The 17561-nt window shown below is 41.1% G+C and overlaps 1 pseudogene; it reads right to left on the bottom strand.

Moving 5' to 3' along the window:
- Positions 1-17561, bottom strand: part of LOC119519909 — a 34477-nt pseudogene that overhangs the window by 10022 nt on the left and 6894 nt on the right.

Raw genomic sequence — 17561 nt, forward strand, 5'->3', positions numbered from 1 at the left:
TTGTTATATATCCATACAATGGAATCTTATTCAACAATAAAAAGAACTTACACAGAAAACAACATGAATCAATCTCAAAATTGTTCTGTTGTACAAAAGAAGCCAGACACGAAAGAGAATATACTGTATGATTCCATTGATATGATTCTAGAACAGGCAAATCTGGCAAATAGTGATAGAGATCAGACCAGTGTTTGTCTAGGGTGGGAGCAGTGGAGTATGGGATTTGATGGCAAAGAGGAAGAAGGGAACATTTTGAAGTGATGGAAATGTTTTGTAACTTGATTATAGTGGTTATACTTGTATAACATTTGTCAAAATTTATCAAACTCTACACTTAGAATGAGTGCATTTTATCCTATGAAATTATACTTTAGTAAAGTTGGCAAAAGAAAAGAAAAATGTAACTCATTTTGGTTCTCTCGCACCAGTGAAAACTTGCTTTCCTTCCTGTTGTATATTGTAGAAATATGTTATCTTTCATGAAAGTGCTTTAGATACTTGTAAGAACAGTGGTTATGCTTTTACTAATTTTTAGAGTTATTAAATAAGTCCAAATACAAAGAACCTTTCTTTATATAGAGAAAAAACACTAGCAATTTATGTCAGTCTCACAGCTGTTACCTATAATTAACACTTGTGAGAGCGGAAGGAAAGCAAATACTGACCTTGATTATTTATTTCCATTTATCCAGCAAACAGAGCAAATGGTCAGAGTAGTTTTTGTGAGGTACTATTTGTTGGTACTTAATTACAAGGCTACTACGTAGCATTTGTGTCATGAAATAAAATGAATCATAGGATGCTCTAGACTGGGGGACAAAAACACCTAATGAATTCTCCCTATATTTACGACCACCAGATGGTTTCTCAAAAAACACCAGACCAGTGTTCTAAATTAAATCAGCTGAAGAGTACACAATGTAGAAAGCTTTTTGTTGACACTATATAGTCATATTTTTCTTCAGTTTGTGACTTCAATACTTTTCATATTTCAAAACTTACCTTTAATTTCAATAAAGTGAGAGTCATGTTGAAAAATCCCTTCTTCCTTTTCCACTGTGGTGCATTTCTTGGTTCCTGGGCTGCTCATGGCATTGGAATTTGTTTCTTGACCAGCATTTGACCGATTTGAAATAAGGTATTGGAAAAGTTCTTAATAAATTTGGAGCAATTGGTTCTTTGCATGAACAAATGACTCTGCTTATCAAGTGATGTCTTTCCCTTATAGGTCCAATACATTATTTTTTTATTAGAAAGAGAAATTCAGGGATGCTTCTCCCTATCACAGTCTGCACCCAAATAGGAATTACTTTATAGAGTGAAAAGGAGGTTTCTCCCCAAGGCAGATTCAAAACACTCAGCACATGAAAAGGAAGTCATTTCTCTAGATATTTAAAGGTCTTTGTTTACTAATTTTACACTTCACAGGGAAATTTATTGTTTATAGGAACTGAACAAAACCCTTCTACAGGACAGAGATAATGCCTTCCCTTATTGCCCTCGTCTGCTTCCATAGACAAAGAAAACAAAAAGATTCACATTTGCCTCATTGACACAGCAGATAATAGCATGCTTGGCATTTTAGCAAGTGATTGGAAGACGAAGCAGTTTATTCTATGGGGAAGACAATTTTAATAGCATGCCTTGCCCACTGCTCTCTTCTGAACCGCGAGGCCAACTGGGGCTCCTCCTGCACCACGTGACTGCACCCCCTGACAGTAGCGGAGTGGGGAACATCACCAAGGCAGCCGGGCAGGACACTGGACAGCGACCCAGGGACCCAGCCTGCCCTTCCTTAGGGAATTAGAGTAGGACACACCTGTGGGTGTGCACATGCACACACGCACACACACACACGGGCAGAGGACTCAGGTTGAGGGGGTTCTGTTAGAAGGCAGCTAACCAGAACCATCTGCACAAAGACGCAGAGCCCATGTGGGAGAGAGAAGGAGGAAAGAGGGGGAGGTGGTGGGACATGGGCGTGGGGTGGCAGACACAGGGCGAAGCAGGGGCAGGAGGGCAACGTTGAGCTTCAGCGTGAAAGGAAAATGCCTGAGCTGCCAAAGCCCCGGGATTCTGACTCGGTTGGTGTAGATCCGGGTCCAGGAATCTTCAATTTTAAGGAACACTCTAGGAATTTTTGGATGCAGGAGGCCACGTTTTTGCCAGACCGTGTTGCTGTGCCACAGTCAGTGTTCTGGTTTTCCTGCTTCCAGCCGAGACGGGTTTCTGTGCTCCCCTAGTTCTCTGGGGGCTTATGATAAACCCCGACACCCGGGCTAACCTGGGCCTCTCGCTCCTCCTGAAGGAGCCTGGCGAACAGGGCTGTCTGTTTTTCTTTCCCAGAAATTCAGAGATGAAATTACATTTGAAAGAAAATTTTAAATTAAGATGTACAGCCTGTTGTTTCCTTGTTTACCAAATATTCCTTGCCTTACAAGAGGACTCTTAAAACACAAAAATATTACATAAAGCCACACTGGGCCTCTCAGCTCCTCCGCGGTGGTAGAGTTATTCCATGGGACACCTTAATCTGTTTGATACCAGTAGCCAAAGATCTTATTTACTGTTAAAAAAGGGGATTCTCATTTCTCTCATTTACACAGATCAGAATGCTTGCCATGTGTGTGAAGTGCATGAAAAAATAAGTACTAAAATATAAAACACACCCAATTCTGCTTCCCACGGGACTCTGGGTTGCTTAATAAACTCTGTCTTCATTCACTAGCTCTCATCCAAAGACATTTCTTTTATTCGGGGCTTAACTGGAGTTACGGTGACACTGGCTCTCAGAATTACTATTCTGTAGCAATATTTAGTCTCCTCTAACTTATGGGGCTTTACCTGTCTCTCATCCACCCTTCATACATTTTAGTGCCAAGCTGATGGGGCATTCCAGACATTGACAGGGTTTGTTTTTCCATTAGTGAGGTCCACTTGGTTTGTTTTAACACTCATCCATTCATTCACTCAATCATTCAACGTGCTTTAGCAGAGTCAGCATAATAAAGCATTTAAGAGTACGGACTCTGACATCAGACTTCCTGGGTTCACACCCCAGCTCTGCTAGCTGTGTGTCCCTGAACAAGTTATGTAACCTCTCTGTGCCTTGGTTTCCTCGTCTGTGAAATGGAGGTTAATTATCTTCTCAGAGAGTCATGATGAGGATCAAATGCATTTATATCTGTGGTACATTAGTAGGTGCTGGTCTAGGTTTTCAACATATTTGAGACGTTTTCCCCACAGTGCACACACCCTCAGGGAGGCTTTTGTATTTATTCCAGAGCATAGTGGCATAGGATCTTTTTTTATTAAATTGTGAGACACCTACTAGGCACTCAATAATTATTGTTGAATAAGTAGATTAAAGGATGCAGATTAATCTTTTGTTCCCTGAAATGAAAGCAGTGAGTTGTTAAAACATTGTCTGGATAAAGATGGCCCAGTTTTCTCTGAAACCTGAAGAGGTTAAAAGATATTGTAATGGGTTGATCTGTGTTCCCCAAAAGACATGGTCCTGTGAATGCACATTTACTTGTAAAAAGGATCTTCAGAGATGTTCATTAGTCAAGATGAGTCCAAATTGGATTAGAATGTGTTCTTGTCCGATATAACTGTTGACCTTACAAGCAGAAGAAATTTGGACAGACAACTGATGCAGAGTCAGAGACATAGAGATAGAGATAGATAGATAGATGATAGATAGATAGATAGATAGATAGATAGATAGATAGATAGATAGAGGAAAAGTGACTTGCCCAAGGTTAGTCTTTGGCAGAGCTGAGAACAAGGAACAAGGCTCTAAATCTCCTCCTGACTACGCTTTTGTTCTGTCTTCTGTGAAGGAAGGGTCAGGATGAATCAGATGGGAATCTTTTCAAATGATTTCTCTGCTTTCATGTGCACACACATGCACACACGTGCACACACACACCGTCTGATGTCAGAGGTTGGTTTTTGCATTCCAAGTTTTGGAAAGATTTCTTTATATACTCTGTAGTTTGCCTAGTGGGTGGATTTTCTCACCATTTTAGTGGAGATTAAAATTTTAGTACTAGCCCAACCAGAAAATCTGTGAAGAGACCCAAGATTTCAGTGAAGCCTTTTCTGGCAGCAAAGAACAGGCATTTCAGGAAGTATTGACCGAAATGTTCTCGTTCATCACTCTTGCGGTTGAAACAAGTGCCAGCCAAAAGGCTGTTGCTAGGAGATGGTTCTGATTCAGAAGATTTTTCAAGACCCAGAAATAAGCTCCAAGGGGTGAGGTCAAAGCATAGGGGTTCCTGCTTGGGCAAAGGGCTGGGCAAAATTGAAAACACACATCATGCTCTAGAATAATTCCAAATTCTCCATAGGTCAGAGTTATCAAAACTTGAGCCAGCTGTTGGTCAAACTTGAGGCCCTTGAGAATCTATTTCTATTTAAAATAGGTCTGTACATTTCTTCTTAAGTTTGATCAAGCCATGTCTAGCCATGTTTAGAATTTTGGTTTCCTTCTCACTGGCTATGACTTGTATTATGGGTTGCTTAAGAATTTAGCCTCTCTTGGCTGTTTTCAGAATCAAGACAGCCAAGGCTGCCTGGGGAGACACATAGCCCTGGCTGCAGAGGAAGGAGTGGGCTTGACGCATCGGATTAGGGATCAGACTGACCTTCACTTTGTTTTAACTGGGTCACCATGGGCAGGCTGCTAGGACCCTCTCTGTTCAACAAGATGAACTGTATTGCCGATAGTCCTGTGTTCTTTACCAGACAGCAGATGTGCCAATGAGTCCCTTCTTTGGTCATTTGGATTTGGAGACTGAGATAGAGTTGATTCTGCATCTTTGGATGGCTGATCTATAACTCGAACACTTGGGAGTTGTTGGAGGCTCTTTTCAGCTCATAGCCTGGGATTTAGAGAAAGTCGGATGCATCAGGTGAAGGGAAGGATCCCACCAGCCAACCAGCCCCATCCCACCAAACTCTTTTTTTTTAGTCATATTTTTTATTGTAGAATATAACATATATACATAGAAGTGATAACTTTCCAAGTGCAATTTAACAAGTAGTTAGAGATCAAATTTCAAAAAATATTATGGGTTACAATTCCACAGTTTCATTTATTTCCTTATTGTGAAATATAACATATATACAAAAAGATAGTACCTTTCAAAGTATGATTTAACAAGTAGTTATATAGGAAATTTCCAAAGTTATGATTTATAATACCATAGTTTCAGTTATTTCCTTATTGTGAAATAGAACGTGTATTACAAATAGGTGATAGCTTTCAAATCACAATTTAACAAGTAGCTATAGAACAAATTTCAAAGTATGCTATGGGTTACAGTTCCACCATTTCAATTCTTTCCTTCTATCTATTCTAATACTCTAGCAATTAAGAAAAAAAATTATATAGAGATTAAGTATTTATAATCCTTTGTTAGATTCCATCTTGCCTGTTGCTACACCTTCCTCTAGTTTAATCACTTTGCTGATCTTCAAGTTGCAATCCATCAGATTCCCTAATACACTTTCAACAAGTGCAACATCCCTCATTTCCCTCTAAGCTGTTCCAAATAGTTTTTGTTTATTAGCAACCAAATGAGTGACATCACAGAGGCTCTGAGTAGGTATGGGAATGAGCAAACCTATTTCCAAAGTCATGAATATTATCTAGTTCAGGTCAAGTGAATTGCCAACCCTAGTCCTATAGTGGACATCAGCTGGGTGTCTGCTCAATAGACTTATCCCTTCCCCCGGCAATAGGACAAGAGCTAAGAGAGAAAGAGGTGCCTGGTGTCATTGAGACAAGATCCACCCCAGGATTCCCCAGTGACAATAACATTTTTGCACAAACTGGTTTGTGTGGAGCTTCTGTCTTCCCACTGAAATGGTTTTGAGTAGCTTAGTTCCCTGTCTTCCCAATAGCCCCACTGCAGGGAAAGCTGATTATTCCCAGCTCCTGGAGATGCCACAGGGACTTGGGGCATAGACCGGCCTGGGGGCCTGACTCTGGAATGGTGGGCATGGGTGATGGGTTAGTGCCACGACTGCTCCTTTCCCTGGGCTCGCCAATTCTCAGCTCCATCAGAGGCCCACTCTTCCCTGCCCACGAGTGAGGCTCCTAAAGCACTCAGTGACTCGTAAGAAGAAACCAATGACTGTTGTAGAGGAATTTCAACTTGCAGGGAGTTCCCTTTCTTACCAGCAAAACCAGAAGAGTTTCCATTACGCCCACAAAGAGTCATTTGTAGGCTCTATGAAGAGCTTCTGGTATTGTTCCTCTGTGTGCTGATTGTTTGGGGTGTAATCCTTTCATATATAATTATAAATGTTTTAGACAAAAATATAATTAAGAGCGAAGAACCGTTATTGTGGGGAAAAAAACAGAAACCCTCTGTTAAACGTGGTCCTCAAATCAGAGTGAACTGAGAGAGAGCTTCTTGAGACAGAAGGAAGTTTGCCTTTGAGAGGAGAAGGAGGAGCCAATAAACAGTGTCTGTATCTTTCATTTTTGGTTCATTCCAGATGTGCCTCTGGGTCAAACTAAGTAAAGCCAGCAAAGCTTCTCTATGTTGACTGGACTTTATGAAAGCTGGGGCCACATGGGAGTGGTGCACCCACTTCTCTGGTCTGGAGCAAGGCCGGGGTGGGGGGTTGATGACTGTGGGATGCCGGGAAACAGGAGCCGGAGCTAAGTGACAGTCAGAGGCAGGGGCCCTTTCTGAGCAAGTGCACAGCCTCCCGGGTGCCTGGAAGTGTGAAGGTTGCCTTACTGTGCAAGCGCTGTGATGGGAGAGGGTGGGGTTTCTGATAGCACCCCCTCACCATCCAGCAGGGTGCCAGGAGATTCACAAGTCTTGATCAATTGGAGGAGATATCTAAGCAGTAAAACTTGATAAGGATGAAAACTGGTATTAGTTATAAGAAATAACTAATATTTTAAGTGATTCTTGTTAAATAAGCATTATGCCAAGTGCATATATTTTTTTAATGATGTAAGAACTGTTCATGTCTGTTTACTAGAGGTTAGACCACTAAGAAGGTAAAATGCTACCCTCCCTACATCTGCATGAGAGCAAGCACTGGGTGGAGAATGCAGGGAAGGGACAGTCTGTGCAATTCCAGGCATCGTGTCAGCAGGCATGACCTGGAGCTCAACCAGGATTTAAAAGGGACAGGGAGAAAGCACCCTCCAGATCAGAGCTGACAGCAGGAGCAAGGGCCCAAAGGGACAAGGTGTGTTCAGGGAATGAGTCATTTTTACAACCTCTTTTAGAGTTGCACCCAAGGTTTGCCTGCCAAGTTGTTTTGTTCTTTGAAGCGAAGTTGATCACTTAAAGTTTCTGTAACTTATTTGTTATTTCACGGAAAAAGAAAGTGAATTTTTTATTTCACAAGAGTATGAGACCAGGCTAATTAATATTTGGAATTTATTTGTTCACAGAGATCCCGTTAAATATGGAGAATTCTTTTTTCATTTTTTTTAAGCAGGTGCTGAGTTTTAGAAACACATGATGTATATTCCCTCTACATCTAATATAGTTGTATGATGGCTTAGGGAAGGCCACTTGGGAAACCTGGAGGAATCCACGGGAGGCAGAATGTCTGATGCCCCAGTTGAGGGGTTCTAGAACTTCCATGGAGAGTAGGGGGAGAAAGGAAAGGTGGGATCTATGTTTCACATTTCCTTCCCCTCTTTTGGTAGCACATCCTTCTCCATGGACCTTTTCTCTCATCATTCATTTTTTCATTCATTCATTCATTCTTGTCACAAATATACATGGACTGTTCACCATAGTCAACAGGTCAGATGTCTCCCTGACTTTGGGGAGATGCACCAGTGGCTCTGTCATTCCAGTGAGGCCTTCCTCAAGAAAGTACACACATCCCTCCCTAACCTTTACTTCTTTGGTTGATTAAGGCTTGAAATGTGAATCAACCTCTTTGAGAATTTAAAAAAAAAATAAAACATATTCAAGTCTCTAAGAAAAGTAGGTCCATTCCCCTGTAGCCTTATCAGTCAATGTGAATTGCTACAACCTCTTTTGGAAAGAACTTTCTCAATATACTACATATTCAATTTAGAAATACCCACACTCTTTGCCTCACCAATCCCACTTTTAGAAATCTATTCTATAGAATAAAAGAACCAATGTATAAGCATCAAATCACAAAGGATTTTATTTTCAGAATTTATAGCAGCAAATGTATGTAATAAATCTGAATGTTTGCCAATAAATTACTCTGTCTTAATCTATTGTCTTAGTCTGCTCAGTTGCTGAAATGCAGTATACCAGAAACAGGCAGGCTTTTCACAATGGGAATTTATCAGTTTACAAGCTTGCAGATCCGAGGACATGAAAATGTCCTTGAAGCTGTCTGTGCCAGTTTGAATGTATTATGTCCCCCAAATGCCATTATCTTTGATGTAATCTTGTGTGGGCAGATGTTATCAGTGTTGATTAGACTGTAATTTTTTGAGTGTTTCCATGGAGATATGACCCACCCAACTGTGGGTGATAACTCTGCTTGGATAATTTCCATGGAGGTGTGGCCCCATCCATTCAGCGTGGGCCTTGATTAGTTCACTGGAGCACTATATAAGCTCAGACAGAAGGAGCGAGTTTGCTACAGCCAAGAGGGACACTTTGAAGAATGCACAGGAGCTGAGAGAGGAGCTGCAGATGAGAGACAGTTTGAAGACGGCCGTTGAAAGCAGACTCTTGCTCCAGAGAAGCTAAGAGAAGACAAATGCCCCAAAAGCAACTGAGAGTGACATTTTTGAGGAACTGCAGCCTAGAGAGGAACACCCTGGGAGAAAGCCATTTTGAACCCAGAACTTTGGAGCAGACACCAGCCACGTGCCTTCCCAGCTAACAAAGGTTTTCCAGATTCCATTGGTCTTTCTCCAGTGAAGGTACCCTTTGTTGATGGACACTTTATGGCCTGAAGACTGTAACTGTGTAACCAAATAGGCCCCCTTTTAAAAGCCAGTCCATCTCTGGTGTTTTGCGTCCTGGCAGCATTAGCAAACTAGAACAATAGCATTGTTCAAAGGGGCAGACGATGGCTCAGAGGAGTGACAGGAGCCCAGAGCTGTGTGTGCAGACCCAGGGACCAACAAATGCCACCAGCAGGAGATAGAAAGGGGTTCAGACCCCTCCTTTCCCATTAAGAACCTGGGTAATAGGGAAACAACGAGATGCTTGAAAGCCTGGTTATTTTCTCTAAGGGCCATCTAACATGACTTTATTCCAATTACATTCTATCTGAAAAAAGGAAGGTGGAAAAATCACGTTGTGGTTGTTCCTTCCATGTATTTTGTATAATTAACACTTTGGTGAAATTTTCCATGACCTTCGGTAGCTCTCTCTTGACCCCATTAAAATTAAAACATCCTAAAACATCAAAAGAGCACTTGGGCATTATTAAACACCACATTATCCCAGGTGATAGTAGGAAAAGACTTACCCGTTAAAGCCCGCTGGGTACTTTAGAAGGGAGCTGATGTCATTTGGAGCTTTGGAAGCGGCAGCCACTCTGGATTCACCATAGCAACTGTTTCTCAGCTCACTAAGCCACGTCTTAAGGAGGACACAGGATTTTGTTTTTTGGCTGACATTTAAAAGCTGCCTGTGACTTTAAAGTCATTTCATTTCAATTTGAGCTTCCTCTCTTCTGGAAATCTGTTTATTGATGAAATTTGTTCAGAATATGGATGTCTTTTTTTTATTGAAAAGGGAGATTCCTGCTGAATGTGTTTTGTCATCATGTCATCAGCTTTTGTCAGCACAAGAGCAGAAGAAAACGGAACTAGAGGGAACTCGGTGTCCTCACTTTGCTCAGGAGAAGCAGATAATGGGAAAAAAGATTTAGAGGTGGGAAATCACACTTTTTTTTTTTTAAACTCCCAAGAGTCCTCATAGTTGCCCAACTATTTCCTATACATATCCACTATGTGGTGTAGAATTACACTAGACAAGCAAGTAAGGGGGTGGGAAGCCAGTACAGTTGGCCATTTAAAATAATCTGAAGACATCTAAAAATCAGAATTCATTTCCTGTTGAGGTGACAAAAAAGCAGGGTTTTAAAAGCCCAGATTTTAGAATTTAATAGTTCTGGGTTTAAGTTCTGTTTCTGTCACTCGCAAGTTTGGACAAGAGATGCTTAACATTTCCAAGCTTTTCAGTTTCAGTTTTGCCACTTATAAAGTGAGAATGATATTTGTGCCTGCCACTTAGGGTTATAAGAGTTCAATAACAATGCACTAAAGCCGTGAATAATCCTTAGGGATAGGGCTCCTCTTGTGGGGTGTGATCGAACTCCTCCTCTCCTTTTTTTGCTGATTTTTTAAAAACCATTTTCTGTTCACTCACCCAGTTCTTTTAACATATGTCACTGCAAATGTGTCACCTGGATTTCTGATGTTCTGCTTTGCAGCCAAATAAAAACTGTATAACTCTAATGGATGAGATTTAAGAAGGGACTTTTTCTCCTTGACGCAGATATTTCAGGTTGCACTATCAGTTGAGAGTATTTTCATACAAAAATTTTCATACATAAAAAGTAAAGACAACAGCTGTGGGAAGATGGTGGATTAGGAGAGAGAGAACAAAATTCTACTCCATGAAAAACACTAGGTAAAGGACAGAAAGTGCTCCAGAACACCAGTTCCAGGGTGCCACTGGCTGGGCAGTGTCTTCTAGACCCATAGTGTGCACCTGGAGAAACCAAGAGACCACATTTAAGATGGGTAAGTGTCTGGCCCGGAATGCCACCATGGAATGAATGCTGCCGGGGATAGATCCGGTTGACAGTGTGGAGGGGAGCAGCTTTCCATGCCCCGGGCACACTCCTCAGCACTTGGCTTGGGTGGAAACCCTTCACAGACCTGCAGCCAAGAGCCCCCATGCCAGGGTTGGAGCAGGCAGATGAGCACAGAAGGGGGCAGCTTTCCATGCCCCATGCAGCCGTCTTTGCCATTGGCTGGGAAATAACCCCTCACAGCCATGCAGCTGAGAGCTTGCTTGAGGGAATTTGGGATTAGGTGGGCTTGTGGCAGCATCCACTCTTCCTCAATGGAAGCCTGTGGCGTGCACAGCCTAGAGGCAGGGGTGCTGCATGGAAGTGCCAGGAGCCCTCCTCCAATCCCAGGGACTCACAGGCACACAGCAGACAGGGACTGTGGTGGGGCGTCTGAGCTGGAAGGTGAGCTGCACAGATCTGCTGCCCCAGAGTACTCCACCTTCAGCCCCAGGAACAGCCAGGACCACTGTGTCCAGGAGCAGACTCCCTGCCAAACTGCACAGGGCACATCCCACAACCGCAGGGCTGACAGTCCCCAGTGCACAAGGAAAATTGGTGGACAGGTTGGACCTCCACATGGTTTGGAACCCCACTCAGTGCACAGATGAAGTTGGGGAGAACTGGCTTGAGGGTAAGAGGAAGCTTGGGAGTGCCATTTGGTAGGTCAGGGAAAGTGCACTCCGCCAAACTATAGCTCTGCCAAATTATAAACAAATGTTCAAATAATTCTGCATAACCTAAAATAACCCTGTCAAGAGATGCAAATGCCAAAAGGCCCAAAACAACAGAAAATCATAAAGCATATGAAGAAACTAGAAGATATGGATAACTCAAATGTCCAAATTAAAAAGCCAGAGGAGACACAGAACTTGGAGCAATTAGTCAAAGAAATACATACAAACATCAGTATTATGGCTCAGGATATAAAGGGCATGAAGAAGATCCTGGGAGAGAATAAAGAAGAATTTGCAAGAGTAAATAAAAAATAGCAGATATTATGGAAATAAAAGATAGTGTTGATCAAATAAATATTCTTGAGACACATAACACAAGATTTGAGGAGGTGGAGGAACGAATTAGCAACCTAGAGGAAAGGGTGATGGAAAGGGAAAGCACAAAAGAACAAATGGTGAAAAAAATCTAAAATTTGAAATGGATCCCAGGGAAATGTTGGAGAATAAGAAGCACACAAATATAAGAATCATTGGTGTTCCAGAAGGTAAAGAGAAAATGGCATGGAAGAGTATTCAAAGACATTGTTGGGGAAAACTTCCAAACCCTTCTAAATAACATATATATGCAAATTAAAGATGCCCAATGAACATCAAATAGAATAAACTCAAATAAAGCTACTCCAAGACATATTCTGATTAGATTGTCAAATGCTGAAGAGTGGGAGAAAGTTCTGAGAGCAACAAGGGAAAAGTGATTCACCACATACAAGGGAAACAACATAAGACTAAGCAGTGACTCCTCAGTAGCCACCATGGAGGCAAGAAGGCAGTGGGATGACATATTTAAAATTCTGAAAGAGAAAAATTGCCAAACAAGAATTCTTTATCCAGCAAAGCTCTCCTTCAAATTTGAGGGAGAGCTTAAAACCTTCACAGACAAACAAATGCTTGGAGAATTTGTTAACAAGAGACCTACCCTACAAGAAATATTAAAGGGAGCTCTACCAGCTGAGAAAAAAAGACAGGAGAGAGAGGTCTGGAGAAGGGCACAGAACTGAAGAGTTTTAACAAGGGTAACTTAAAGGAAGTAGAGAGGGGGAAAAATAGATCTGACAAATAAAAACCAAATCGTAAGATGGCTGATTCAGGAACTGCCTTCACAGTAATATCATTGAATATGAATGGATTAAACTTCCCAATTAAAAGACATATATATATATATATATATATATATATATATATATATATATATATGCTGGTTTGAATGTATTGTGTCCCCCAAATGCCATTATCTTTGTGGTCTTGTGGGGCAGAGATTTGCTTGGAATGTGCCCACCCAGCTGTGGGTGATGATTTTGATGAGATGTTCCCATGGAGGCATGGCCCCACCCATTTGGGGTGGGCCTTGATCAGTGGAGTCATATAAATGAGCTGACTCAAAGAGAGGGAACTGAGTGCAGCTGGGAGTGATGTTTTGAAGAGGAGCAAGCTTGCTAGAGAGGAACGTCCTGGGAGAAAGCCGTTTTGAGGCCGGAGCTTTGGAGCAGACGCCAGCTGCCTTCCCAGCTAAAAGAGGTTTTCCAGACGCCATTGGCCATCCTCCGGTGAAGGTACCCGATTGCTGAGGTGTTACCTTGGATGCTTTGTGGCCTTAAGACTGTAATTGTGTAGTGAAATAAACCCCCATTTTATAAAAGCCTATCCACCTCTGGTGTTTTGCATTCTGCAGCATTAGCAAACTAGAACAGATTTTGGTACCTAGAGAAGTGGGGTGCTTTTGCTGCTGAGTTTGCAAATACCAAACATGTTGGAACGGCTTTTTAAATGGATAATGGGGAGTTTCTGGAAGAGTTGTGAGGAGCTTGATAGAAAAGGCCAAAACTGCTTTAAAGAGACTGCTTATGGAAATATGGACTCTAAAGATACTTCTGACGAGGCCTTGAACAGAGATGATCAATGTGTTGTTGTAAACTGGAAGAAAGGTGATCCTTGTTTTAAAGTGGCAGAGAATTTGGCAAAATTGAGTCCTGGTGTCAGTGGAAGGAAGAATCTGGAAGCAACAACCTGGAATACTTAGCTGAGGAGATCTCCAGACTATGTGTGGAGGATGTATCCTGGCTTCTCCTTGCAGCTTATAGTAAAATGCGAGCAGAGAGAGATAAACTTAGAACTAAACTCTTGGGTTCAAAGAAACCAGAAGCTGATGGCTTGGAAAATTACAGGCTTCCAGGGGGTGGAATCCCAGAAGCTACAGCCCAGTGTGAGGATATAACCAAACATGGAACCCCGCCGCCATTTCAGTACAAGCCAAGATTGAAAAAGGAGTTAAACAGAAAGGATTTGTGGAAAGTCCTATTGTCTAATGGCTTTGACCCCTGCATGCTTCATGCAAAGCCAACAGAATTTTTGTGAGATCTTTGTAGACAGAGCCATTGCCGGTCTGGACTGGAGGAGACAGACAAGGAAAAAATATATATATGAAGAATGGATTAAAATATATGAATCATCAATATGCTGTTTACCAGAGACTCATCTTAGACCCAGCAACACAAATAAATTGAAAGTGAAAGGATGGAAAAAATATTCCATGCAAGCTGCAGCCAAAAGAAAGCAGGGGTGGCAACAATAATTTCAGATAAAATAGACTTTAAATGCAAGGATGTCATAAGAGACAAAGAAGGACACTATATACTAATAAAAGGGACAATTCACCAAGAAGAATTAACAATCATAAATGCTTATGCACCCAGTCAAGGTGCTGCAAAGTACACGAGACAAACTTGGCAAAACTGAAGGAAGTAATGGATATTTCCACAATAAGTAAGGGAGACTTAAATATACCACTCTCTCCTTTAGGTAGATCAACCAGACAGAGGACAAATAAGGAAACTGAGAACCTAAACCATGTGATAAATCAGTTAGACTTAACAGACAAATATAGAACATTATATCCCAAATTACTAGGATATACAGTCTTCTCTAGTGCTCATGGAACTTTCTCCATGATAGATCATATGCTGGGGCATAAAAGAAGCCTCCATAAATTTGAAAAGATGGAAATTCTTCAAAGCACATTCCCTGATGACAATGGAATGCAACTAGAAGTCAATAACCATCAAAGATCTAGAACATTCACAAATATCTGGAGGTTAAACAATACACTCCTAAACAATCAGTGGGTCAAAGAAGAAATTGCAAGAGAAATTGCTAAATATCTAGAGATGAATGAAAATGAGAATACAACATATCAAAACTTATTGAGGGGGAAAATTAAAGCTCTAAATGCATATGTTAGAAAGGAAAAAAGACCTAAAATGAAAAAACTAATGGAACAAATGAAGAAGCTAGAAAATGATCAGCAAACTAATCTTAAAGCAAATAGAAGAAAAGAAATAACAAGGATTAAAGCAGAAATAAATGACATGGAAAAAAAAAACATAACAATAGCATAAATAAAACCAAAGTTGGTTTTTTAAGAAAATCAAAAAGATTGACAAACTGTTTGCTAGACTGAAGTTGAAAACAGAGAAGATCCAAATAAATCAAATAATAAATGAGAGGGGGGACATTACTGCAGATTCTGAAGGAATTTTTAAAAATCATAAGAGGATACTATGAAGAACTGTATGCAACAAACTAGAAAATTTAGACAAAATGGATAATTTCCTGGAAATGCATGAACAACCTAGACTGACCAGAGAAGAAATAGAAGACTTCATAAAGTAATCACAAGTAAAGAGATCCAATCAGTCACCAAAAAACTTCCCACATGGAATTGAATTGATAATTCAGAGATAGACCCTGTCCTAGTTTGCTAATGCTGCAGAATGCAAAACACGAGAGATGGATAGGCTTTTATAAAACGGGGGTTTATTTCACTACACAGTTACAGTCTTAAGGCCACAAAGCATCCAAGGTAACACATCAGCAATCGGGTACCTTCAACGGAGGATGGCCAATGGTGTCCGGAAAACCTCTCCTAGCTAGGAAGGCAGCTGGCATCTGCTCCAAAGCTCCGGCCTCAAAACGGCTTTCTCCCAGGACGTTCCTTTCTAGCAAGCTTGCTCCTCTTCAAAACATCACTCCCAGCTGCACTCTCTTCCCTCTCTCTGAGTCAGCTCATTTATATAGCTCCACTGATCAAGGCCCACCCCAAATGGGTGGGGCCACGCCTCCATGGGAACATCTCATCAGAATCATCTCCCACAGCTGAGTGGGGCATATTCCAACAAATCTAACCAGCACCAAAACCTCTGCCCCACACAAGACCACAAAGATAATGGCATTTGGGGGATACAATACATTCAAACCGGCACAGACCCCCAGATCTATGGCCAACTGATCTTTGATAAGGTCCCCAAAGCCACTGAACTGGGACATAACAGTCTTTTCAACAAATGGGGCTGGGAGAGTTGGATATTCATATCAAGAAGAATGAAAGAGGACTCCTACCTCACACCCTACAAAAATTAACTCAAAGTGGATCAAAGATCTCAATATAAAAGACGGTACCATAAAACTCCTAGATGATAATGTAGGGAAACATCTTCAAGACCTCGTATTAGGTGGCCACTTCCTAGACTTTACACCCAAAGCACAAGCAACAAAAGAAAAACAGATAAATGGGAACTCCTTAAGCTTAGAAGTTTCTGTACCTCAAAGGAATTTGTCAAAAAGGTGAAGAGGCAGCCAACTCAATGGGAAGAAATTTGGAAACCATGTATCTGACAAAAGACTGATATCTTGCATATATAAAGAAATCCAACAACTCAACAACAGTAGTACAGACAGCCCAATTATAAAATGGGCAAAAGATATGAAAAGACATTTCTCTGAAGAGGAAATACAAATGGCCAAGAAACACATGAAAAAATGTTCAGCTTCACTAGCTATTAGAGAGATGCAAATTAAGACCACAGTGAGATACCATCTCACACCAATTAGGATGGCTGCCATTAAACAAACAGGAAACTACAAATGCTGGAGAGGATATGGAGAAATTGGAACTCTTATTCATTGTTGGTGGGACTGCATAATGGTTCAGCCACTCTGGAAGTCAGTCTGGCACCTTCTTAGAAAACTAGATATAGAGTTACCCTTTGATCGAGCAATTGCACTTCTCGGTACATACCCAGAAAATCTGAAAGCAGTGACATGAACAGATATCTGCATGCCAGTGTTCATAGCAGCATTATTCATGATTGCCAAGAGATGGAAACAACCCAAATGTCCTTCAGCAGATGAGTGGATAAATAAAATGTGGTATATACACATGATGGAATACACATGGCTATAAGAAGGAACGATGTCATGAAACATGTGATAACATGGATGAACCTTGAAGATATAATGCTGAGCAAAATAAGCCAGGCACAAAAAGAGAAATATTATATGCTACCACTAATGTGAACATTGAAAAATGTAAAACAAATGGTTTATAATGTAGAATGTAGGGAAACTAGTGACAGAGAGCAATTAAGGAAGGGGGAATGATAACCCAATAAGAACAGATAAGCTATCATGGGTAAATTTAACTTTCTGGGAATCCCCAGGAATGACTATGATCTGTTAATTTCTGATGGATATGACAGGAGCAAGTTCACAGAAGTGTTGCTATGTTAGGTTATTTTCTTGGGGTAGAGTAAGAACATGTTGGAAGTAAAGTAGTTATCCTAGGTTAGTTGTCTTTTTCTTACTCCCTTGTTATGATTTGTTTGAAATGTTTTTTTTAGTGTATTTTTTTAAACTTCTTTTTTGAGATAGTTGATTTAAAAAAAAAGGTAATTAAAAAAGAAAACAATGAAAAAATATGCAGAAACCCCTTGAGGAGTTGGTGGAGAATGCAGGGGTATTGGGCTTCCCCACCTTGATGGTTGCTGATGTGCTCACAGGCATAGAGGACTGGTGGTTTGATGGGCTGAGCCCTCTACCATAGGACTTGCCCTTGAGAAGACTGTTGCTGCAAAGGAGAGACTAGGCCTCCCTATAATTGTGCCTAAGAGCCTCCTCCTGAATGCCTCTTTGTTGCTCAGATGTGGCCCTCTCTCTCTAGCTAAGCCAACTTGGCAGGTGAAATCACTGCCTCCCCTC

The sequence above is a fragment of the Choloepus didactylus genome, chromosome 24 (assembly GCF_015220235.1).
Source record: "Choloepus didactylus isolate mChoDid1 chromosome 24, mChoDid1.pri, whole genome shotgun sequence".
Taxonomy (NCBI): Eukaryota; Metazoa; Chordata; class Mammalia; order Pilosa; family Megalonychidae; genus Choloepus; species Choloepus didactylus.